The sequence below is a fragment of the Pezoporus wallicus genome, unplaced genomic scaffold (assembly GCF_028554395.1).
Source record: "Pezoporus wallicus isolate ANWC-B61680 ecotype Strahan unplaced genomic scaffold, APGP_CSIRO_Pwel_v1 contig_5261, whole genome shotgun sequence".
Taxonomy (NCBI): domain Eukaryota; kingdom Metazoa; phylum Chordata; class Aves; order Psittaciformes; family Psittacidae; genus Pezoporus; species Pezoporus wallicus.
Window position 1 is genome coordinate 7,143,204 of NW_026642423.1, and position 26,413 is coordinate 7,169,616.

General features: G+C 39.6%; 1 protein-coding gene across 4 annotated transcripts in view; it reads right to left on the minus strand.

Moving 5' to 3' along the window:
• MYLK (myosin light chain kinase) overlaps positions 1 to 26,413 on the minus strand; it is a 226,943-nt gene that overhangs the window by 129,203 nt on the left and 71,327 nt on the right. The gene's annotated exons all lie outside the window — the stretch shown is intronic.

A 26,413-nucleotide genomic window follows, 5' to 3' on the forward strand; every position in this document is an offset into this window, starting at 1 on the left:
ACGGTTTATCTGCAGAAGCACCGTGACAGTGCCAATGAAGAATCACCGTTGTTCTGCAACTCAAGGGCAGTAGTGCTACTGTACCTCAAAGTATGCAAGATTGCAAGGTGTCTAGACCAAAAATTTCAAGTACTGTTGCCAAGGACTAGGCTTATATTGTCTATTTGTATGGAGCCATCTAATTTTCATATGTGCTGAGATACAGTAACTCCTGACAATATACAGGTAAGAAGTGCAGACACATACCAAATTTTGTCTTGATATTTAAAAGCAGAAGACAAGGATTTGCAATTTGAGAAAGTGTCATTAGTGGTCATTCTCATGTTATGGTGGTAGAGGGACTATAAAGACCTGGATGTAGTCACACAAACACACTCCTGAAAGAGCTTTGTGGTCTACTGGTAGCCCAAAGAAAAGTCTTCAACAAAACGAACCAGTCCTGTGCTCATTAAATATCAATCATATTAATATATCCTTGCTTGCTATGACATTAATGATACCTTTAGATTTGCATGCGGGTTCTCAGTTGGTATTTCAGAGGAGCTGTTGAAACCTGATGAGGATATGTGTGTTTCTTTCACAAAAAAATGGGGAAAACAGACACACACCAGTTTCTACCTAAGAAACAACTCCTCAGACACAGATTCTTCTTCTTTTTTTATGAGATGAGATGCCATCCTCTTTGAGGATCGCTTTAGTATGTGTGAACTGTTAGCACACTTCCCCAGTCATAACAATTCCTGGTTACAGTGCTTCCCCCTTTTTTTCTATTCTCCCCTTCTGATATGTTAGCTTTCCACCTTCTGACTCTTTGATCCTTTGCCTACACATCATGAAGTAACTGAGTGGATCAAGATGATCTAGAATGAGTAATAGTTGTGGCTGTGTTTGCTCACTGGGAAAGGAGCAATGTTGCATTTTGAAATACGTTATCAAAACAGCAAGTGCCTTCAACCTCCAGGTGTGCAAAATATTGATGATCTGTCCTGATTTGAGGCAAGCCTGGTTGTGGCTTGTGCAAATTCCTCCCACCATTCTCATCTCAGTTTCCAATCCACATTTCAGCTCTGCTTTCTCCGGACTGCACAGCACTTACTTTCCAAATTACAATCTTTAAGCCAAACAACCTTACCCATTCTTAGGTTCTCTTATTTCAAATCCTTTCATTTTTAATCCAGCCCTACCTCACTCCAGCTGGGTTTTTCATCTGTTTGTTAGAACTTAACCTACAGCTGTCAGATATTTTTATCTTTCTTTTAACTCCTTGGGTATCAGTCCAAACAAATTAATTTCATCAGTGATGTGGCAACCCCTTCAAAAGAGCAGACTTTGGCTTCTTCAGGAACCTGCTTCGGAAGGTTCCATGGGATACAGCCCTAGGGGGCAGGGGGACCCAAGACTTTTGGTTGATATTTAAGGATCACCTGCTACAAGCTCAGGAGTGTTGCATCCCAACCAGAAGGAAGTGCAGCAGGAGGGCCAGGAGACCTCCTTGGATGGATAAGGAGCTCCTGAGGAAAATCCAATTGAAAAAAGAGGCTTATAATAAGTGGAAGCAAGGACAGGTGGCATGGGAAGAGTACAGGGATGTTGTCTGGGAAGCTAGGGACCAGGTTAGGAAAGCTGAGGCCCAGTTAGAATTAAACTTAGCTAGAGGTATTAAAGATAACAGGAAGGGATGCTACAGGTACATAGCAAATAAAAAACAGACTAGGGAGAATGTAGGCCCCCTAAGGAAGCTCCCAGGAGAGCTGGCTACACAGGATTTGGAGAAGGCTGAGGTTCTGAATGACTTCTTTGCCTCGGTCTTCACTGCCAAAGGCTCTGACCAAACCACCCAAGTCTTGGAAGGCAGATGCAGGGACTGTGAGAATGAAGACCTTGGGCCCACTGTAGGAAAGGAACTGGTTCGAGACCATCTTAAAAATCTGAACGTGCACAAGTCCATGGGTCCTGATGAGATCCATCTGAGGGTCCTGAAGGAGCTGGCGAATGAAGTTGCTAAGCCACTGGCCACCATATTTGAGAAATCATGGCAGTCAGGTGAAGTTCCCGATGACTGGAAAAAGGGAAATATAACCCCCATTTTCAAGAAGGGAAAAATGGATGACCCGGGGAATTACAGACCAGTCAGTCTCACCTCTGGGCCTGGCAAAATCTTGGAGCAGATTCTCCTGGAAGGCATGCTAAGGCACATGAAAAACAACAAGGTGCTTGGTGACAGCCAGCATGGCTTCAGTAAGGGGAAATCCTGCCTGAGCAATTTGGTGGCCTTCTATGATGGGGCCACAGAACTGATGGACAGAGGTAGAGCAGTTGATGTCATCTACCTGGATTTGGGCAAAGCGTTCGACACTGTCCCACACGACATCCTTGTCTCTAAATTGGAGAGACATCAATTTGATGGATGGACCACTCAGGGGATAAAGAACTGGCTGGATGGCCGCACACAAAGAGTTGTGGTCAATGGCTCAATGTCCAGCTGGAGACCAGTAACGAGTGGTGTCCCTCAGGGATCGGTGTTGGGACCGGTCTTGTTTAACATCTTCGTCGCTGACATGGACAGTGGGATTGAGTGCACCCTCAGCAAGTTTGCCGATGACACCAAGCTGTGTGGTTCGGTTGATACCCTGGAGGGAAGGAATGCCATCCAGAGGGACCTTGACACACTTGTGAGGTGGGCTGATGCCAACCTCATGAAGTTTAACCATGACAAGTGCAAGGTCCTACCCCTGGGTCGGAGCAATCCCAGGTACAGCCACAGGTTGGGCAGGGAAGAGATTCAGAGCAGCCCTGTGGAGAAGGACTTGGGGGTGTTGGTTGATGAGAAAATGGACATGAGCTGGCTGCAGTGTGCGCTGGCAGCCCAGAAAGCCAACCGTATCCTGGGCTGCATCAAAAGGAGCGTGACCAGCAGGTCGAAGGAGGTGATCCTGCCCCTCTACTCTGCTCTCTTGAGACCTCACCTGGAGTATTGTGTGCAGTTCTGGTGTCCTCAACATAAAAAGGACATGGAACTGTTGGAACAAGTCCAGAGGAGGGCCACGAGGATGATCAGGGGACTGGAGCACCTCCCGTATGAAGACAGGCTGAGGAAGTTGGGGCTGTTCAGCCTGGAGAAGGGAAGGCTGCGTGGAGACCTCATAGCAGCCTTCTGGTATCTGAAGGGGGCCTATAGGGATGCTGGGGAGGGACTCTTCATTAGAGACTGTAGGGATAGGACAAGGGGTAACGGGTTAAAACTTAAACAGGGGAAGTTTAGTTTGGATATATGGAGGAAATTCTTTCCTGTTAGGGTGGTGAGGCACTGGAATGGGTTGCCCAGGGAGGTTGTGAACACTCCATCCCTGGCAGTGTTCAAGGCCAGGTTGGACGAGGCCTTGGGTGACATGGTTTAGTGTGAGGCGTCCCTGCCCACGGCAGGGGGTTGGAAGTAGATGATCTTAAGGTCCTTTCCAACCCTAATTATTCTATGATTCTATGATTCTTCCTGGCACTACTTACTCAATATATATATATAAAGGACATTAATATTTGCCAAGAGCGTTAATATGCTGAATAAGCTGGAGAAACTTTCTCTTTCTGGTACAAACTTTGCAAGCTCTTTCTGAGTCTATCTTTACCTAAGTAAGAACCATGTTCTATGAAGAATACATTGTGGGATCTTTTACAATGGGGAGTCAACTGCTATTTTAAAAGACCACAGCATCATTCTAAAGCTCTTTGTGGCCATGCCTTTTCTTTCCTGTGCTTTCTGAAAAACTGCAGCTCCCACTCAACCATGCCCCCTAACATTATTCCAGCATATTGGTCTAATTCTTAGTCAGAGGTCAGGTGCCCAGGAATATCTCTCTGAGCACACCTCATACTCAGAAAAAGGGATTGTGTAGCATCAGTATGAGATTTTTATGGCAGTGTAACTGTTTAATTGATAATGTTCTCACTGGTACAGAAAGTGACTTGTAACAAAGAACCTTTTTGTACTATTAATTTGTCAATGCGCTCCTACCTATCCTTTCATTTTAGATTAAGAAATCAATGGAGAGATTAAGTGACTTACCCAAAGCCAGACAGTGTATTTGAATGGAGTTTCTAACTCTCATTTACTTCACTGGATATGAATATTTCCTTGAATTTGAAATATTTGTGGGAAAATGGCTTTGAAATTAGTATTTCAAGTAATAAAATGCACTAAAATGACAGAGTAGGAGAACTGGTGTGAAGAAAGAACCACCTTTTCAGTGCATTACATCACAACCTTTTTACTATCATTAGTCTGGCTATTATCTGTTTACAGCTGTTTAAATTCTGGCCTGTGAATTCAAGTAATCAATCAAACGCCACCTAATATTTTTACTATTTTTTCCAGCTCACAATCATTCCTTCTGATGTTTACTTCTATGTATTGCTTAATCCAGCTTCAAAGCTCCCAAACATAAACCTTCCATCACTTATCCCAGGGAACAATTGAGCTTGAAGCAGTGGGAAACACCTTCCTCCCACTTTTCACTTTATTATATTCTTATGTCCCTCTTGGACCACACAAAACCATTTTTGCTCACCTTTTAAGCTCTGGTAGACCATTATACATGCCCTTCCAGTATCACATGCTGAGCCTGCATTAAGTATTTCACCGCTTCTTCCATGCGTGTTTATTTTATGTTTGCTATGTCTGTATTGTTTCCTTTATCCACACCTCTATACCAAGGAAATGCCACACAGAAAACTACAAACACAGGTGATCAGCATGCCATTTCCTTTCAAAAGGTTGTGTTGTTTCCTTCTTGTCTGTATATTTTTCCTTATTTTTTTGTCAAAAATTATATGATGAGAAAGCAGAAGTTTACAGAATTGGTCTGTTGCAAGGACTAATTTCAGGTTTAGGTTTGGAATGTGTTTCAAACTGAGCCAGCTCTCTCTGAAATACTTGGGCTTGCCATAAAAGTGTCAGGGACCCTTAAACGAATCACTGGTTAGTAGGTTTTGATCCTGATGGATCAATTCCAGAACTGCAGCAGGTTTTACATTCCTCCCTAACCTTCCCAGAGTTCACTTAAAAACATCTGCCTTGAATAAATCCACAGCAAAAGGAAATTTATCTGCTTATTTAATGCCCAGCAGCAGAAGGCTATAACCTTTATTTACAGCTTGGCCTGTGTGAGTATTGCCAGTCCCAGTGAGGCTGCAGCTTTTCTTTACTTGCTCTACAACACTAACAAGTGGAAAATTGACAGCAAGCAGCAAATAACCATTGCATTACCACAAACATGACTTCTGAGTTTTTGTCTGGATTCGTCAACTGCTTAGAGCCTTCCTGGAAAAGTCTGCTAAAGTAAAACAGGCCTTCGGTTCCATGTATGACCAGAACAAGTGGAAAGAGCTGAGAGAGAACATTTTGCCTGTGAAACTTCCAGAGTTAGGATTCAGTTCTGCATCTATGTCTATGTGAATGCTATGGAAAAGGACTATGGACTTTTCCATAGTATTTACTTCCCTCCCACCACCAAAAAAACAAACCAAAATATCAAAACAAAACAAAAATCCCCATCCAAAACAAAATCTATTGCCCATATTTATTGAAACTGTGCAATAAAGCATATTCTTATTAAAAAATGTGCTGCTACAAACTATTGTCACAAACCAAAAAGCATTCAGTGACCATCAATGCCAAGTATATTCTGTGGCCCTTTTTTTTTTCTTCAAAAGCACAGGAAAGATTTTTCTAAAACTTGGCATATATCTGTGCCCCAGGAAAGTGCTATTTATGTACTGCCATATATGTCCCAGCAGACAGCTAAGTACCACACAGCTACTTGCTTACTCCCCTCTCCCAAGTGAGATGAGGATAACAATCGGAAAAAGGTAAAACCTATGGGCTGAGATAAGAATGGTTTAATAATTAAAATTAAGTAATAATAACAATAGTAAAAACAACAATAATAACATAAAATATTATAATAATATGAGGGGGAAAAGCGTGAGAGGCAAAGACATAAAACCCAAGAGAGATAAGTGCTGCACAATACAATTGCTCACCACCTGCTGACCAATGCCCAGCCTGTCTTTGAGCATTGCACTTCCCAGACAACTCCACCTAGTTTATATACCAGGCATCCCCTTGGCTAGTTTGCATCAGATGTCCTGTCTCTGCTTCCTTCTGGCTTCTTCTACTCCTCCTCACTGGCAAAGCACAAGAGACTGAAAAGTTCTTGATCAGTGTAAGCACTACTGAGCACCAACTAAAACATCAGTGTGATATCAGCGTTATTCTCAGACTAAAGCCAAAACACAGCACTGCAGCAGCTACTGGGAAGAAAATTAGCTCTATCCCAGCCTAAATCAGGACATACACCAATTAAAAAAAAACCCCAACAAACAAACAAACAAACAACAAAAAGAAAAAAACAAAACAAAAAAATTTTTGCCTATTTATGTGCATCAGAGTTGCAGTAGCAATTTAGGGCAATGAGATGCACTGCTCCGGTTCATGCTTTCAACTTCAAAGTCATATCCTGCTTTGTAATAACTACTCCTGGCTCCAGTGAGGTTAACAATGAATGCAAACCCACGGCACCCAAAAAGAGTCAGCCAGAAGTGACAATAAACCAAAGGGTAAGTAACTGTGAAACACTGATGGGGTGTGTTCGATTACTGAGTGTTACTTAGACAGTAACACCTGAAGACTATTAGAAATGATGGCAAACATTACGTAGTCTAGCATTACCTTCATTATGCTGGCTGAGGTGTTCAGTGCTTGACGTTAAGGACTAGGTAAGTGTCCCATGTTGCCACTTAAGGTAACATCACCACACAAGCAATGAGATCAGGAAGAAAACAGCTCTTAAAAACATCTCTTGGTTTGCAAAATCCCCCCCATTTCCAACATACATAGGCACATCAAAAGTCATCCTAAGGCTGGCAACTATTATGAAGCTGCTATTCAAAACAACTCCCCTCAGAGAGATGATTTTATGTGCTGCAATATGAATGCCACTAATGACTAAAACTTTTCTCAAAAGACAATCCTCCCCCCATGAAGTCAGAATTTTAAAACATCCAGATTCTGTCAGCACATAGTGCTCAATTGTGCAGATATTTCTGTAGACTACCTTTGCCTTAATTCCACTAAATCATAGAATCATAGAATCATAGAATAATTAGGGTTGGAAAGGACCTTAAGATCATCTAGTTCCATGGGCAGGGACACCTCACACTAAACCATATCACACAAGGCCTCATCCAACCTGGTCTTGAACACTGCCAGGGATGGAGCATTCACAACTTCCCTGGGCAACCCATTCCAGTGCCTCACCACCCTAACAGGAAAGAATTTCCTTCTTATATCCAATCTAAACTTCCCCTGTTTAAGTTTTAACCCATTACCCCTTGTCCTATCACTACAGTCCCTAATGAAGAGTCCCTCCCCAGCATCCCTATAGCCCCCCTTCAGATACCAGAAGGCTGCTATGAGGTCTCCATGCAGCCTTCTCTTCTCCAGGCTGAACAGCCCCAACTTCCTCAGCCTCTCTTCATACAGGAGGTGCTCCAGTCCCCTGATCATCCCTGTGGTCCTCCTCTGGACTTGTTCCAAGAGTTCCATGTCCAGAATTCAGACCTATTAAGACCCATCTATGTAAAGTATACAACCACTGAATAGATTAATCAGATGTATTTGGGTGGTTCAACTCATTTAAAGAAAACTTAGGTTTTGAATTTACTTTTGAAAGACAGAAATATTCCCTATTCAAATTTTTATATTTCACATGCTATTTAAAATGTAGCTTTCAACCCAATTTGCACATATCTTGCTGCTTTTTGGGGAAGGTTTTCCTCTTTGTGGGATGTTAAATAATAACAGGGTATAGCAAGTAGCATTTAACACCCTAAAATAAGATGGTTTGCTGGTCCTGCAGCAAAGTGACAATGCCTTTCAACACCTGATTCTCAGTGGGAACTTCATACCATAACTGGCCATTTATATTTGAGATGGAAAAATACAGAAAAATACACTTATTAGAGAAAATGTATGGAATTTTTGTTGCTTTAATTAACATGTACACTAATAAAGGGTTATGTAAAAATTGACTTTTCCACTTGTCCTGAGACTTTTAGGGATATGTGGCCCTATTAAAAGTGATGCTTTTAGCCTGTATCTAATTCACTGCAACACAGAGAAACAATGCATTAAACCCCTGATGGTTAGTAGTGTAGCTAGCGTATTTCTAGACTGCAGTGTCTGGAAGCATTACAACAACATGAAAACAAATTTGGCTGAGCTGAATGGCAGTAACAAGAAATGTTTCCTAATGCATAAAGGTAGCTGCAAAGCAGAAAAGAATAAACTCCCACACCCACAGTGGATAAGACAAGAAATGCACTTGTAAAAGAAATTGGCCAGTGGCTTTGTAGATGATGTCTTACAGCAGTGACTTACTTTAGAAGAACAGTGGGTGTTTTGCTTGTTTTACTGCCTGCCTATCTTAACATTAAAGAACGCCAGAGAGCAGGGTAACTTTCTGAGAAGGGTTTGTAGCCTCTTCTCTGTTCCATACTTGAAGTTAAGACTCAGAAAAGAACAGCATATTGCACTTACACTTGAAATGTGGTGGAGACTTCATAGCATACCTCTTTTTCCTACATCTAGGTATCAGCAAAAATGGAATATTACTTTATTGCAAGTTATGTATTAGATGGGCTTATCTGCAGGTCATAGAGTTGAAGGCTTTCATGCATCCCCAAGAGATTCAATTCAAACAGTAACAGCTGTAGGTGTGGGCCATCTTAGGTCCTGAAAAAAAAGGGGTGTCTCCCGTAGTCATCAGACTCTAGTCAGTGTCCTCTGTCTTTCTTGAATCAAGAGCCAATAGTTTTTGGATCTGGACTGGTGAGAAGAATGAAGTACCTGAGAGTGACATTAGCAAATGATGCTAAGAACCAGAAACACTGTAATACGTGCTCTGTCTATGGGGATGGAGCTTTCCTAACCAGAAAAAAAACTACTTCCTGTTGTAATAGTTCATACTGATGTGAAGTCTTAATGTCAGTCTCAGGAAAAAGGTACTACAAAAATGTGGAGACTACAACATGAACATTGTGAATACAGCCCCACTTCATAGGTAGGATATTTCTATTTTAGCTTAATTTTTTTTTGTTAGCACAGGTAGGAAACATGATTCTGGCCAGTACAGCTCTTTCATAAGTCTTGTAACAAAGCTTCTGTTAGGATCAAGCTGCAGTTTGCTTTAATAAATGAACAGCAGATGTCCTTGATAACGGAAAGTGGACATGATACATCGTTAAACCCCTTCTGAGACACACAAACCACATCTCAAGAATAGTTTATCCATTTTAAAACTTTGCTCCTAAAACAGAGAATGTGGCTGGCAAGGTTAAACATGAAAATGTTAAATATTTGGCGACTGAGCTATGACTTTGCAAACTAAGCAAATAACCTACCTCTTCCATAGAGCAGTCTAGAATCTACAGTTACATCATTTAAAGCAAAAACAAAATATATAGTAGGGCTAAACATAGCTCACTTCAAAGCATTACCTATTGCACTTACAAGACCAAATAATAGTCTTTCTGTAAACCTTGGGCTTTATTGCTTTTGTTTAAGTGCTGAACTCTGGTATACTACATCAGGTGTTTAGGTTTCTTGTTCCACAGGCACACAGTCCTCATAAATTAGTTCTTTGGGTGTGACCATAACTGGAACGCAACTCTGAAGACATACATCTTCACAACTGGTGTGTACAATTATCTGTTTCTTCTCCCAAATGGTGGGAAGAAGGGAGAAAAAAATGTCAACACAGGCCTTCAAACAGACCATTGTCTTACAAAAAACCAAAACAAAACCAAAAAGACCCCAACCAAAACCAGCGGCAATAAAAAGAAGAATCAAAAGCAGAAAGTAGAATCAAACATCTGCAAAGCACCACCAAATACTGCAACTCATCCTTTAGGCACCCAACAGTGGAAATCACTGCATTCTGTTCTTAGGCAACCTCAAAACATGCATAATTACATTGAGCGTCTTCACAAGTTTTCACCAATAAACATTTCAAACCAAATATATTTTGCTTGATTCTCATTTGAGGCGTTGAAAAGAAAAATTTTCTAAATTGAACTTCTTGATACTGCTAATGTTAACATCATGAGCGATGGAAATCTCTTATTCTTTTAGTCTCAAGTAGAAAGATCATATGCCACAGCACCAACATAGAATGGCTGAAAGATTTTTAATTGTTCTGTTTGCCCTGATGAGAGAGATGGAACAATTACCCTGAGGTGTAATTAACAGAACTCAGTGCAAGTGTAAGGAGACCCAGAAGGTAAAAAGACTTAGCCCTTTTTACTTATTAACAGCCATTCCTTTAAAATTTACCTCTTCCTAGTCCCATGGAAAAGCCTAGGATGTAATTTCAGAAGAAGTTCAATAAAATGTAGTTTTCACCAACTTAAACTATAACGGAGTGCTACACACTTCTGGCTCACTTTGCCTGCTGTACCCAACTAGCAGGGTATGAATGAAAAACAGTATCATTCAGTTTATTTTTAAAAGTCCACTAAACCCCCCCCAGTATCATAAACCTACATGGATTGAGTTCACATTATGCATCCTGGATCTAATCTGTAGATCATAGATTAAAATTACAGAATTCAGGTGGGCAGAAGCTAGGGAAAAGTAAAGAGTTAAAGGGTTCTCAAAATTTCCACATGAGGGACCCTTTCATAAAGTCTCACTTTGCTGTCTGGAAATATACAAGGGTTTCTGCAGGAGCTTGGCAAAAAAGTCCATTTATGCTAGAAAGTGTGGAATTATTTGATCCCATGGAAGAATAAATTTCTGCTATGCTTCTGTGTTTATTCCGTTCCTGACACCAGTACTGACAATCTAGAATTCTGCAGCAAAAAGGTGCAAGTTTACCTTATACAAAATGTTTTGACTCTGATTAAAACCCATTAGATCTTGCTTCATTAAATCTACAATGTTCCATTTGGCTGGAAACATGCTTTCAATTCATAAGATGATAAACCAATGCTGGCATTATATGCACACTACTTAGGTAATCTAGAAGAAACATACGTAACTGGGTCCAGTGAACTACTAGCACACTTAACAATTTCTAATTGCCTAAGTAGGGAGTCAGGTACCCAAGGACAAAACTTCCATCTTAAAATGCATAAAGAAACACACACAGAGAAAATGCATACATAAACACAGTCCTTACAGTGGTCATGAGCAAAAGATACTACAAGAAAGGAAAGGTGCCCAAAATGGTAATGTACTGGAGAATTCATGAAAAACAGCAAGCTTCTTTGTAAGAACACTTTGAACCCTACATTTGTTTGAAGCTTTACAGGAATGATACAAATAAAGCTGGTTTGTACATTCCATCTGAAAATGTCAAGTTCCAAGATGGTCACAAAACCAGATTTACTTCATGCACAAAGTGGAAATTCAGGGAACAGCCAGGAGTCACACTCAAGCATACAAGCCTTAGCAAGTGCAGTATCTTAATACAACCTTAGGGCAGGTTTAGGAAGGCCTCCCAGACTGCAAGCAAGGCACTGTTTTAACCCTGATGTTTGACATTTTACTGTGCTTTCCTATTTTTTTATATTTTGGAAAAGAGCAAATAAACAGTCTTTATTCACTTTCATGTTACCCACTATTGTATAAACCTGTTTCAAATCCTTGCCTGCTTGTATGCTTCAAACTGAAGAGCCGTTGTTTTTTAATCTGTGCTTGTATCAGAAGCCGGGAAATAAATACCTCCAATGATGCTTGTCAAATTTTCTGTCTTTTTTCTAGTCTGAGATAAAGACAGAGCAGAACTGCATGTAGCGTCCAAAATGTGGGAACCCATAGATTTCTAGATAGAGACAACAGACTCATTTTTTGTTTGGGTTTTTTTTTTTTTTTTGTGTGTGCTGGTTTTGGTTTTTTTGTTTGTTTGTTTTGTGGGCTTTTTTTTTTGTTGTTTTTTATTATTATTATTATTTGGTTGTTTTTTTTTTATTTTTGTTTTGTTTGTGGTGTTTTTTTTGTTCCAAATGTTTTGTAACACTTTTTGCTATTTTTCCCACCTTGAGCTGATTAAGCAGAGAGCTGTTCCAGGCAAGATCCCTCTCTTGAATAGTAATAGCTAATAAAAATTGAACTAAGTATTTGCTGTGGTTTAAACCCAGTCAGGCAACTTGCTCACTCACTTCCCCCCCCTTCTTGCCCTCCCCCTGCTCCCGGAGGGACGGAGGGGAGAGTCAAAAAGAATGCAACTCCCACGGGTTGAGATAAGAACAGTTTAGTAACTAAGGTATAACACAAATCACTGCTGCTACCACCAATAATAATAATGATAAAAGAAATAACAAGGGAAGAGAATACAACACCTCACCACCAGCCAACCGATAACTCACCCCCCAGGCCCGACCAAGCACCGACCCATACCTCCTCCAACCCTGCAGTCTCTCAGCCCTTCCGGCTAACTCCCAGTTACATCCTGGGCATGACGTGCTGTGGTATGGAATACCTCTTTGGTCAGTTTGGGTCAGGTGTCCTGTCTCTGCTTCCTCCCAGCTTCCCCTCCTCCCTGGCAGAGCATGAGGCTCACAAAGTCCTTGGCCAAACCAAAACATCCTTGTTATCAGCTCTGTTCCCAGGCCGAAAGTCAAAACACTGCACTGCACCAGCTACCAAGGAGGAGAAACATGACTGCTACTGCTGAACCCAGGACAGTATTTTTTATGTTTCTACTTTGTACTCGTCAATGTCAAATGGCATTTGATGTTTTATAGTCCACACACTAAACAGAATGCAATCGTTTTGCAGTTGGCACCCCACCAGTTTTAGTTTTGATTCTTTAAAGTATTTCTGCACTTTCTGCAAAATTTTGTTATCTCACTATTCAATCCTTTTTTGTAGATTGCAAAGTTCCTGAACAGTACACGTACTACCACAGTTCTTCAGGGGTATCAGCATTTATGGTACTTGCAGCAGGGAAGAATTTATGACCTACCTATGAAAGAAGATCATTTCTTCTTCAGTCTTCTACATTTAGTCATATCTTCTTGTAAAACTTGGTGTGAAGAGCTCCCAGAGGTGCATGGAGTATTGGTTTTGTGCGCAGTCATGAGGGTATAGCTGTTTGAATGACATATTGCTTTCCCAGATACCATAACATGTACAAGTCCGTTTGTCCTAAATTATTCCTGAAGTACTCAAGTGAAAGTTTAGAGCAGCACTGGGTGTCAAGCTGCTTTGAGTTTATTTCATTTCTAAGCTCAAACACCAGCCTCAATTAATGCACCTCTTCAGAGAATGCTTAAGTCCTACATACACCTTTTGGAATTAATCATATGCATAGGGGCTTTTCTTAAATTAGATTTTTTCTTAAATTAGATTTTATTTAAAGTTTCAATTTATTGTATTTAAAGCAATATTGTTATAGGAGTTTTCAGACAGCCCCAAAATAACCTAAAACATCACTCAGATGAAATACAGACTACTGCCAAGGTGGACTCTACTCTTCCCAGTGTAGCAGACACGAGGGGAACACACTGTATAGAGTTTTCTGTGTAGCTATAATATCAATCAGCAAGTAAATCTGAGATTGCAAACCTCTTTTACACTAATGGGGGCATTTTCACACAGGTGTTGGAGTCTCAGAGTGGCAGTGTCTTTTTGATGAAACCTAATAAATCAGTCTACTAACAGCAACATCTGCCTCTTTACTTTCCCCACATTGCAGCCAGCTGACCTGTAGCCATTAAATGCATGAGGAAGTTTTATTTAAACCACCCATATAGCTCACCTGGACTTTTTTTTTTTTTGGTTTTCTGAATTTAAGATGGGATTATAAACTAAGGGAATCTCTGTCTATCTTTAGATCTATATTTATACTTAGTCATTGTCTGATTTTTCCCCTTTTTAAAGAAGTTTGTCTGGGCTGATGGTTCAAAAGCCATAAACTTTGGATAAAGTCTAGGAGAACGCCAAAGTTATTTCCCCCATTGCCACACAGACGCCATCCTATCTCCCTCCTACTCCTTTGAAGTTCTGACACATTTTTATGAGATGCTCTGTCACATAAAGTTGACAAGGTCTCTCCAAATTGGAGAAATTATGACACTTTGTCAAAGGAGGATTGGTCAGGATGTTGAGGTATGTACAAAACTGAGGACAATTTCAGTTTTAAAATAGGTAGCTCTCATGTGGGAAAGTGTCACTCTGTCCTCATAGCTGAGGATCTGAGACATGGAGACACTCAGACACTTTGCCAAACTCACACTAAAAGGAAATTAGCTATCCTTATTTAGGAATGTTAGATCAAATAATCTGACTGCATTTCATCCTTGCCAATAAATCCACTATTGCAGCAATCCATGCAAAGACTGAAATGAAGCTGCAGCATGGGAGGGCAGCTGTTTTTCTTACCCTGAATAACGACCAAAACCATCAGCCTGTTTGTATACAGGTATCAAAGGGCACGTTATCAAGTAGCAGTAAAGAGGGTTCAGACAGAATGGGTCTAGAGTCTTAGCAGCAAAAATGAGAAGCATGTAAATCAGTGTGACAAATAAGACGTTAACTCACCATCATAGGAGAATGTAAGCAACATAATAAAATACGACTCTGTCAGCTCTCTGCAACTTCAATACTGTCATAGTGTTCTACAGAATAGAAGAGTCTGAGGAAGGGGCCAAAAAGATTTCAAAGGCAAGGACAAGCACAAGAGCTCTCAACAAAACAGGGAAGGTAAACTTTTTTAGCCCTCTCTTGGATGAAACTCTCATCAGTTTTAATGAGAATTTTCTCAGCTTCTGAGTCTCTCCTTAAAGAAAAAGAAAATAGCAAACAGCAAGGAAAAGGCTTTCTTCCCTTGGACCAACTGATGTTAAGGCCTTTTAAGATGTGCTATAAATAGCTTAAAAAAGAAGAAAAAATTGCAAAAAACCAGCTGATTTATGTGCGTGTTATGGGTCATTTAAGATTTACAGTAAGAATGTAAATGAGTTCAAATGGAAACAACTGTGACTGCTGAATAGAAATAAGGCTCTTGCTAATAGTTTCACATAGCCCATAAGCCCCTAAAATGTGCTCTTTCCCTATCCTTCTCTTCCTCCCAATCTTTAATGATTCTGAATCAATATGTCTATCAAATGTTACTAAATGAAGCAGCTGTTTTAAGTCAGTAGCAATGACTTTAGGAGCATGCTAGAAGTTTCCTGATAGGACCAGTGCTCAGAGCAGCAGTAATCTTTGCTACAGAAAACAAGACTTTGAAAAATCAGACCAGGCTTTCACTGTGTTGTGCTGTCAGAACAGGAGCATTTCATTTACTGTGTTTGATGCTACTTTTTTCATAAATTATATTTGGCTATATTGGAAGAAAGGCTGGAACTTGAAAGTTTAATGCAATCAAAACAAATCTTTGGGAAACAGTCACCTCTCTTCACACCACAAAAAGCTTAGTTTTTAACACCTGAGAAAGAGTTTTACTTTCAGATGTGAATCCTTCATTCAGTAACAATTCAGAAAGGTGGATAAAGATTGTTTAGAGCAAGCACAAGCACTAGGAAGCCCCCTGGCAAGTACGGGATGAAATTAAGACCAACATTTTGCTCTGACATTAGCAAAATGTGTATATATCCCCATTTAGAAAGAAAAACATAAACATTTAGCTGTCTCACAGAACTGATCATAGAATCCAGACACTCTAAGCCACAGCTTGAGACTGCGACATCATCAGGCCAAAACCCTCTGCTAATAACATATAAAAAAAAGAAAAAATGCACAGCATCCATTATTTTCAGAGCACCAATCTCTTCATCACAATAATATTTATGGTTTGAATTAGCAGTCACTTTTTAAAGATGACAATCCACTCTGTTTCTTTCCTTTCTCAAGAAAATGATAATGCAAAAAAATGATTTCTCCATTGCATATTGTTCCTGGATGACAGAAAGTTGGTTTGTTGAGTCTTTTTCCTTACTGATGTGAAGCTTCTGTCTTAATAGGATGTGAATTTATTTTAAACGTCATTGAATACTAGTGGCCTTATCTCCTTGTAGGATTTGTGCCACTGACCAAGAGCTTTATAATTTCCAAGCTTGGGGATGCTGTTTCTAGGACTTTAATATCAATGCATGCTATCAACAGGTAAGGAATCTCTAAAAATTTACATGAGTAGAGAGTACGGATGACCTACTGTGAAAAATTAATAAAAAAAGAAAATACATACTTTGTATCTGTGCTCAAAACACATACCTACTGGAAAATAGGTTTGGAGCTATGAAGTTCATAATTAAGGGCAGCAATCCACATCTGGAATGTAAGGTGGTAAAGAAAAACACTGCTCTGGATGAACATGCCTGTACTTTATCAGTTTCCAGCCAGACAAGATTTATTTCCTGCAATTTAGGAGTCTGGCAGTGGCCACAGAAAATGGTAAAACTGGAATTTGTTGCTGAGTTGACTGCAAAATTGTATGTTCATTTAAAGACTGCTGATAGTGAAGAATGCTGCTGGCAAAGGCAGCGCTCTGGATTGGTTATAAGAATTCTCAGCTACGTGTATCACTTCCGTGTTAATGCTACTTGGTAGGGCTAGCAAGCACACTGGGCATGAAATTTAATGTTTTGCATTTTGTTAAATAGTAGAACTGATGTGATTACAAAGAGGTATAAAATGTAAAGGTGGGTTGATATAGAAGATATGAATACATTAAACGGCCTAAATATCTAGCTTTTCTCATTGCATTGTTTGTTCTGCTATGTGCAACTTGCTTCTATGCATTAAATAATGAAGACTTCCATACATAAGGCTACTGCAAAACTTCAAGTGTTCATTAGCAGCTGTCAGTGATGTTTGTATCATGTAATAATCTTTAAAATCTATCAACTTTCCAGTCTTCACACATATACTTTTTACTAACAGCTGTGCAGAGATAACTCATACAGTACAATATGAAAACTGCTGTGTTTAAAATAAAAATTAAAATCAGGGACTGAGCAACAACTGTTTAAAAGAAAAAGCCCTCAAAACACTAACTGAAATACTAAGTATAAATTCATGTGGTTATAAATTTCTAGTTCAACAGTTCACAATAAATATTTATAGACATGCTGGGTTCAAGAGAAATTTTGTGGGCTCACCTCTTCTTTCTAATGCTTTCTCTCAAAACTAAAATTGCTGTGATCTTGGTAAGAACAACACACATGCACCCTCAAAAGTAGCTACATTTGTTTAGATTGTGGAAAAAGTGCTTACTCTGCATATGCTTTCAATAGAGCTCCACTTAGCTGTAGCTGCTGGCATTCCTATAGAGAGATCTGAACAAATCCAACATAATGTTTTCCATTAAACCCATAAGCATGTAATAGTCTCTTGAGCAGAAAAAATCTCTGTCTACACTTCTGTCCATTAGCATATCCTAACAGGCCAACAAACTAGCAGTTGCATCAAGGCACTGAGGAACTAATTCTGGCATTGTGTTTTTAGTGAGTGATGCTCTTAATCCAACAGCAGCCACCTAGATTTTGCTGGTATTTGCACCCATTGCAAATATTAACTTTCCCTTCCAAAATCCAAAGCTATGTATCTCCAATAAGGATTGGTCCATGTCTAAGGTGATGGATGAGAATTGAACTTGTGGAAGACAACAGTTCAGTTCTGAAACCAGACATGTATTTCTGTGTGATCTTGTACAAACCAATAAATCTCATTGTGTCTCAGTACTCCACATGAATGTAGAGGGGTGTCAAAATGATATTTCCTCTGTTGTTTTAGCTAGAAACGTCATTAGAGAAGGACCAACTCTTGTCCAGCCTGTGAATATGTTAAATACTATCAGCAAACATACACTAGGACTTCAGTTGAATTAGGCTGTTTAAGGGGCACCATGAAATAAGCAAAAAGCAATACCACTTACCATAGCTCTTCCATCTGCTTTTGCAAGATTTTATCATAATTTTTCTACTAGTGCCCTGGCCTTTAACATAACTTCATTTTGAAATGTATTTATTTGCCTCTCTGTAGAGATGAACTACCGAGTTATTCTTTTATAAATAATTTATATAGACAAAAGAATCAAGCTGACATATATTGAACTCTTGCTCCAGGGTGTTCACAGAACAGAAAAATTCTTTGATGAGTATGGGAATGTGACCTAAATGAGCTAGATTTCAGATATGAGATACTAGACACTACCATGTGTGTGTGGGTGCTTTTATAAAATAGTGTGCATTACACTAATATTTCAAGCTTTGCAAAAACAATGTAAATAATACATGCACCATAACTATAGGCTTGCTTGTGTATTATGAGGCACATGGAAAGAATGGCAACCTCTCAAGCCACACAGCTACAATTTGATTCTACTGTGCAGCTAGAGGAAAATTACCATTCTGATTAACATGACTCAAGTACAGGGATGGATGAAATAAACTCCACAGTCCATCACCAAAGGCAAATTAACCATGAACAGAATTATCTCATTTGTCAGTCTCTTCTTTTGCATTTTCTTTGGGCTACATGATCAGATTGCTGTCATATTTAAATGAAGAGTTCTTGCGTACATGACACATTGGCATACTATATGACTTTTAGTTAGTATTTTAGTAAGATCAGCTGTTGCATTTATAAAAAAAAAAGTATATTCCATAGAGTAACATTTACTTTAGTATTTTGAAAAGGTGCAGAAAAGCAAGGAAAATTTAGAAAGGAAATAATTTATTTCTCTGTTTTACCTCATTCCGTATATGAATTACAAAGGTATGTAAGCAACAAGAACATGCAAAATTAACTCAGAATTTGTACCAGTTTTAGCCACAGTATTTTCAGAAGACAAGGATTGCTTTGTTCTGGCTGGCTGCAGGTTACAGCAATGCACTGATTTATGAGAATAAAGTTATCTTTATCATCAGAAAGCTTAGGAAAAAAAATATATTTTTTTTAAATGTAACATTTCCAGGTTTTCATTCTCTCATGCAGAATGATGCATATTCTTAAAACTCGTCTCAAGAAGAATGCCATCAGAGCTTAAATTATCTTCAGAATCTCACTTCAATATATTTTTAATGTGGGAAGACTAGCCCAGATGTGAGGTTACTAACTTGTGAGTCAACAAATACGATTTATTTCTCAACCAATAACCTGGTTGTCAAGTTTCCTAGAAGAATAAATTCAACATATTTAGGTAGGGAATTCAAGACCCTTACACTGGACTTGTTGTCTCAGGGGTGACCCATTAGTGGGTACCTTGATTTTCTGGCTCCTGCTAGTGCAGAGGGCTTTGAGACAGACATTCTGACAGCAATAGGAGTAGCAGTGTCTCCCTCATCAAGCACTACCTCAACACATCAATGTCTCTCCTCTTCCAAAGGTTATTTCCCCCACGTGAGAGAGATGTATTCTTGTGATGCTGAGCTATGAACTTGGATGACTTGGCTTTAAAATCACGATGAAGGCAGGTTTATTCCAAAACACTAAACAGTGAACTCTGGCAGCTTAGGCACAGAAATACATATTGTTTTAGGCACCTGCTAGTGATTCAGTAACCACAAGTTACTTAGTGATAATGTCTTACAGACTGAGCATTAAAAGATGAATATAGGGAAGGACTATCTGCCCTTGCCTGCTTTTGCTCCTGGCTGTACCTTCTGGTTGGACCCTTAACCTGTTTTATTGCACGCCATGTTTGCAACCATCAGTAGACCCTCTCAGAACACATAGCACTTCCTGCTGTGTTAAGAGCTTGTGGGACTGCAGCCCAATGGTGATGGCACAACCCATGCACAGCTCACACCCAGCTCCTGGCTTGCCTTCCATTGAGGAGCAGCCAGCCCTTGCTGCTCCCCATCAGACAGACTGGTTTCTCTCCTTTGTGAGTGGGTTGAATTGTACATGATTCACAGCAATGTTATTTTCTGTTCAGCATGCGTGTATATGCTGGGGAGTCCAGAAGTTGCATACGCAAAAAAAATATGTTGCCTGGTTTTGCCCAGTAGGTTTCCAGACTTCATACCATATCCACAATTGAACAGGACCAAGTAACATGTCAAAAGCAGAAATTTTTAGCTTTGGACTTTAGGTGCTACGGTGAGTGTGGACTGAGTAAAACCTCAATGAGTAATGATGTGTTTTGATTATAAACCTTTTCTGCATGTGGCCTTCTGCAAAGATTCTGAATGCATCATGCTTGCTGTCTGTTAATGACTACTTTCTTTTCCTACAAGGGAAAAGCAGAATTATACCAAAAAGTATGATTTGGTGTCATTTAGTGTAATTTAGGTCAAACACTCAGGGTTATATTGATAAACAGTCAAATGCATACGTCAGTATCTTACATGCTTTCATACTTACATCTGGCATTGAACCCCTCCCTAACCTTTGTGATTTCATCAGCTAGATGAAGGCATGGTGCTGCAGTAAAGTTTAAGCCTTGTTTATGATGGAAAAAGGCAAATATATTATTACCAGTTAGCTGAATGCATGTTTGATGCTAAGTATTCTACCTTTTGATTCAGCTAAAAAAAAGGAAATTTGAAGTTTTTTCAGCTAGGGACATACTTCCTAAAAAAAAACCAAAAACAAAACAACCCACAACTCAAACCAATAAATAACAAATAGATCTTCCCCCTTTTCATCCCTCTCACACCACTATAGACTATTGCAGCACAAGGAAAATAAAGTTAATGGCACACACGGTTGCAGTTACTAGGTCTTCTTTAACTTCTAAACCTGTTACGACTGTGAAGGGAGCCAAATGCACAATTTCCCAAAAAAGCAAATTTAGAACATCATAATGATAAATTGGAGTCATGTTTCATGCAGTAATAGGAACATTTAATAAATAATAAATAATGCTACACATTGAGTTTTATTGCCAGTTGAATTGACCACAACAAAGACTTACGCACTGGCCCAGAGAGCAAAGGAGATTAGCCTGGAAAGGATGATGATATTTTTCAAATTAAAAGCAGAACTGAAGAATCTAATAAGACTTTGTTGAAATTTGAGAGATTCATGATTAACCATCATGGGACAAAAACAAACAAACAAAAAACCAAACAAAAAAAACATAAAAAGAATTAGACTGACCGCTTCAATCCTGACTTACACAATAGCTGGTTTTCTCTTGGGAAATAGCTAGATTTTCTTTTATTCCTTTTCCAGACATTTTTATCTTATCATCCCTAAATGGTGGACTTTATGATTAGTCATGGAATTTATTCTATCATTACTTTAGTGAAAGACTTACTCTCCTTTACACCACAATGTATTTTATATCTCCTTTTCTTCTGCAAATTTGTCAACGCATGTCCTGGGTTCAGCAGTAGCAGTCATGTTTTTCCTTTGTGTTAACTGGTGCAGTGCTGTGTTTTGACTTCTAGTTTGAGAGCAGCGTTGGTGAAGCCGATGTTTTCGGTTGTTGCTAAGTGATGTTTACCTTGACCAAGGACTCTGTGAGGCTCATGCTCTGCCAGGGAGGAGGGGAAGCTGTGAGGAGGCAGAGACGGGGCGCCTGACCCGGGCTAGCCGGGGAGGTATTCCTCATGCCCGGGGTGGGGGTAACTGGGAGTTACCCGGAAGGACAGGGGCTTCCGGGTGGAACTCGTTTTCTTGGCCGGTGGTATCGTATTCTCTTCCCTTGTTATTTTCCCTTATCATTGTTTTAGCTGATAGTAGCGGTGGTGATTTGTTGCTGGACTGTTCTTGTCTCAACCCGTGGGAGTTGCACTCTCTCGATCCTCCTCCCCGTTCCTCCGGGAGCGGGGAAGGGGAGAGCCCCGGTGCAGGGAGGGGAGACGAACACGGACCTTGATTGTTGTCAGCTCGGCACCACTCACTGGGAGTGAGTGAACAAGTTACCTGACTGGGTTTAAACCACGACAACGCATAATGTAAGAATTTTTTTCTCTGTTTTCTATTAAGGACTATAGAAAAATAGCAAGCTCAGAACTACTTATGAGGTAAATTTTCTTCGAAATCAACCCCTATGGATAAATCCTTAAACAAACACACTTGACTCCTTTAGCTAACACAAAACCATGCTTTATAGTGATACATCACAGCAACGGATGATTACAAACAGATAACTACAGTAAACTTTTCAGAGTCAACAGTTTCTTGGCTTCCCTAACTCAACCTAGGAGCAGGTAGATGCAATTAAATCATACAATTTTATGGTCAGGTTCCTCATGTTATTTTAATTGTTTCCACCTCAAAATCCAAAATAATTGGAAACATGCTGAAGAAAAAGTAAAGAAAAAAATAAAAATGGTGACCAAGATCAGCACAAAGGCATGGTCTGGCTCCAGCTATAACAATGCTGGTTTGGGTATATACTATACATACAATAATACACGATTCTCTTTAGCTCAGTATGTACGTTAGTTGAAGTGTTCTAAAAATTGTCTCTCATTATTATTATTATCACCATTATTATCAAAAAAAGAAATGGTTTGATGTTTTCATTTTATTGCAGTAGTTAGTACCAAAACAATGAAGAATAGGGAGCCAGTCTTTCTGCCACTGTACAGAGGAGCAGAGAACTCCTGACCCCAACTGGCTATAGATAAGCCATTAAGATAAGAAAGGAGATAGAAAGCAAAAAGAATATTAAATGTGATACTAGCAAATAGCACATTTCTTCCACAGTTTGGGGTAAGTGGGTTACTGAAAACAGGCTTAATTATACAAAAAAAATCAACACTGTTAAATGGCAACTGAGAATAGAGATACTGTATGTCCAGTCTTCCCCAGTCATGGCCTCTTTCCTGCTTAGAAATTTTGTCTGGGTGGAATTTAAGGATATTCAGCCTTGTCTAGGATTTCTGAGTGTCTGGCAGATCAGAGCAACTCTGCAAAAGGTCAGACCAAACTTTGCTGCCAAACATCCAAAAATCTTGGCTGTTGCCTCCACGGATGCACAGATCAGTTGCATGTGACAGTGTTCTAAGTCCAGCAGTTTTGAGAATCATTACACACACTGCACACAGGATACACAAGGAATGCTTAAATACTTCTACCTGGAAAGTCACAAGTACATCTATGATGGGCATAGGTGAAAGAGAGAGATACAAAGTGAATGTATGAATTAAAGAGACCCAGACAGGAGCTCACAGACCACCACTCCTGTCTAAAACCTACAAATTTCTTGAGCAGCAACTTGCACCCCTGCAGTTTTTCCTAAATGACATATCATATGCGAGACAGGGTAAATGGGTGTCAACACGTTGTAGCAGTTAATGAAGGAAGTGTCTTTGAATAATTCTGGGTGTAGATGACACTGTGTGGGGAAGCAATTTTGACTGAATCCTACCTTAGCCCCTTCGCAGCAGATCAGGCACTCCCCATGTTGCCCTTGTCTAAAACTGAATCTCTTTTGAGCCACTGTAACAGCAAACATCTCATACCAATAACAAAGGATTTTGCGCCATGTCATCATCCTCTGTCATTATATGAGTTTCTCTTATTTCATATCCTGCCATCTTAAATCTAGACATACAATATAGTTAAGGCATACTTGTGGAGTGCCTGCTGACTAAAGCTTGGAAATGGCTGCTTCAAGGGCAAATCAAAGGGAAGATAACAAAGATTTTGCCACGCAAAGCTGGTACAGCAGCCACACTAAGACAAATTGGTTAGATCTCAGGTTTTTTCATTAATAGGTAGTTGAAAGGATTTACAAATGCTGTAGGAATGTTTCCCTCCAATGCTTCTTTTAATACTTCCCTACTCTATCTCTTAACATATCACGTAAATGGGTCTCCCCCCTGTTTCAGAACAGATGGTAGAATCACCATCAATCTTCCCATTGCCTGTTGTTTCTCATTGCCTGATCTCAGTTTATTTTCTCAGGCACAATGTTTCAAAGGGTACCTGTGCAACCAGCAGCAGCAAAAGCGGCCCTGAAGTTGGCAAACTAATGCACCTCATTGGACTTAACTGACTTGAACAAATACAGATATGGTATTATAATAACAAGATGGTAGAAAGACAACCAGAAAGCACATTAAAAAGGGGCAGGATTTGACATTGACCTGGCTTGCCTTAAAATTTACCACCCATATCACTTACCTAGAGGGAGATGGAAAGAGAAGAGCAGAACCATACCTACTTAACGGGCAGCAGACTGAACTAAGTACCCCAACATCTACTAAAACTGTGAACTACATATCAATAACTGAAATCTATCTCCCTGGGATTAGAATACCAGGCTAGATTTAATAGTTTGATATCTTGGTTCTGGCAACGGACCATATATGATGGTTCACATGAAGCAGAAAAACAACCCATACTGCACTGTTGCCAACTGTGCAAAAGCTTTATCCAAGGAGAAAAATTCTTTCCTGACCCTTAGGCAATCAGTCTGTGGTCTGTAACATGAAATTTGGCTGTTCCTTTCAAACAGAGCTATAGCACAAGTATTCTTTAGGTTCATAAAATTAATGACTGTCAATATTACCCTTAAAAATTATGTATGTGCTGCCAAAGCAAGCTGACTCCTTGCCACAGTAAAATGCAGAGGTTAATATCACTCTGGACAGGGAAGGACTTGTTGGAAACCAATAATTCTTTAACTTGACATTTTTTACTGCTTGACACTCAGTGACATTACAATAAAGAACCACAAGTGTTCGTGTTATATTTTTGATGCAGCGAGTCTATTGTTATTTAAGTTCAACAAAGTCATGTGTGGGCAGCTAATCACATAATTATCAATTAAAAATGCTTGTTTGGGGCTTTTTTTTTTTTTATAAGCAACAACCCTGCTGAAGACTATTTTATTGGTCTCAGAACCCAAAGCTTAAATCAGGGAGGGAAAGATCAAGAGAATGCAGTTCAGTGGCTATAGAACAGAAAAAATCTTTAAATTTTTGTTCTAAGCTTCACCATCAACTTGCTGCAGAAATCTAACTAAATCTCTCCATGCCTGGAAGTACAGAAGTTAACATGGACTAGGGAAACCTGGGTGACAACATTGACATTCACTGACTCGTTATGTGGACAGTCACAGCAAGAGCTCTCCCGCGGCAGTCCATCCTGCTGCTTTATTCACCAGCACACACCACCAGCATCCTGGTATTTTTTTTTTCTGCCACAGAAAACTAATCTCCTTTCTAAGACTTCCTCAAACAGTCATGAAATCTTTTCAGTGCTTCTAAACACAAAAAGGAAACCAGAGGCTTATCTTGCCATCTTAATACACACATGGCAATGATCACAAACCCCCGCAAAAGCTGAACCTGGGCCTTAACAGTAGGATGGGGCAATTCAGGCTGGGCGCAGTACTAAGCTGTGGGCATAGGTAGCTGTGAAATGGAGTCAGGTCAACATTTAAAATGTTAAATTTAAATGTTAAAATTACTGCTAGGTTCTACAGTGGAGACCTGTCTTCCCCTTGAGACAGTTGAAGTAGAAACTCAGAGCTGGATAAAGTTGTCGAATTTCTAAATGCAAAGGAGGAGGTCTTCTCAAAAAGGATGGAGACTGAGACAAATATAGGCTTCAGTCTCAATTCATTGAGCCTGTAGTCTCTGAAAGACCAGTAAGCAGGATACTTAGAAATCAGATAGGCACAAAACCACTCAAAGTTGTTGAAATCTGTGGCCATCCTCTGCCCATCACAAGAAAAAAAAAACTTGTGCAGATTTGCAAATTCCACTGAAAAATCATGCCATCCTCAGGAAAGGTACAAAAGCTAGCAAAATACTTGGAAATATTGGAAAGCTTTATTTCATTTGCTTGTACGGAAAATCACAATATTTGCATTCATACTTGCCTACCGTAATGTTTTGAACTTTTGCAGCTGAGTTTTGGAGAGTGAGTGAGACTGAATAAACTTACATTTTAAACCAGATATATGGCTAATGATCTTGTACTTATTGGTCAGTATGCAATATGCTCCACGTTGTAATTAAAGTATACTGCAGTTTCAGAAAGTGAAATTTAGGAATAGCCAAAGTCTGAAAAAAACTGATAGGATACAATTCTTGGATTATGAATTGATCAAATGTTATCAGCAACAAAATACTACCTGCCTGATAATTTACAGATGCTTACTCAGGTGCTAGAGCTGAAAAGGATTTCCCTTCCTCTCATGCGACACTTGCCACAGAAATCCCCATGATATTTGCTACAAAGAAAGGAATCTCCTTGATTAGCATGCCATTCAGCATTATAACACCCAGTGATGTTCAGATAATGATATGAAAACAAAATTTCATGTTGCAAAGCCCTGATAAATATTCCAGTGATTAATATAACAGAAAGAAATAGCTTAAAACGAAGCCTGGTAATATTTTGGCTTGCTCTTGTTTTCCAAGAGTATGTTAAAGGCTGTGATGGACAAGCTACAATGCCTTAGCACAAGGCAGCAGATTATTACCCTGAGCTGTTCAC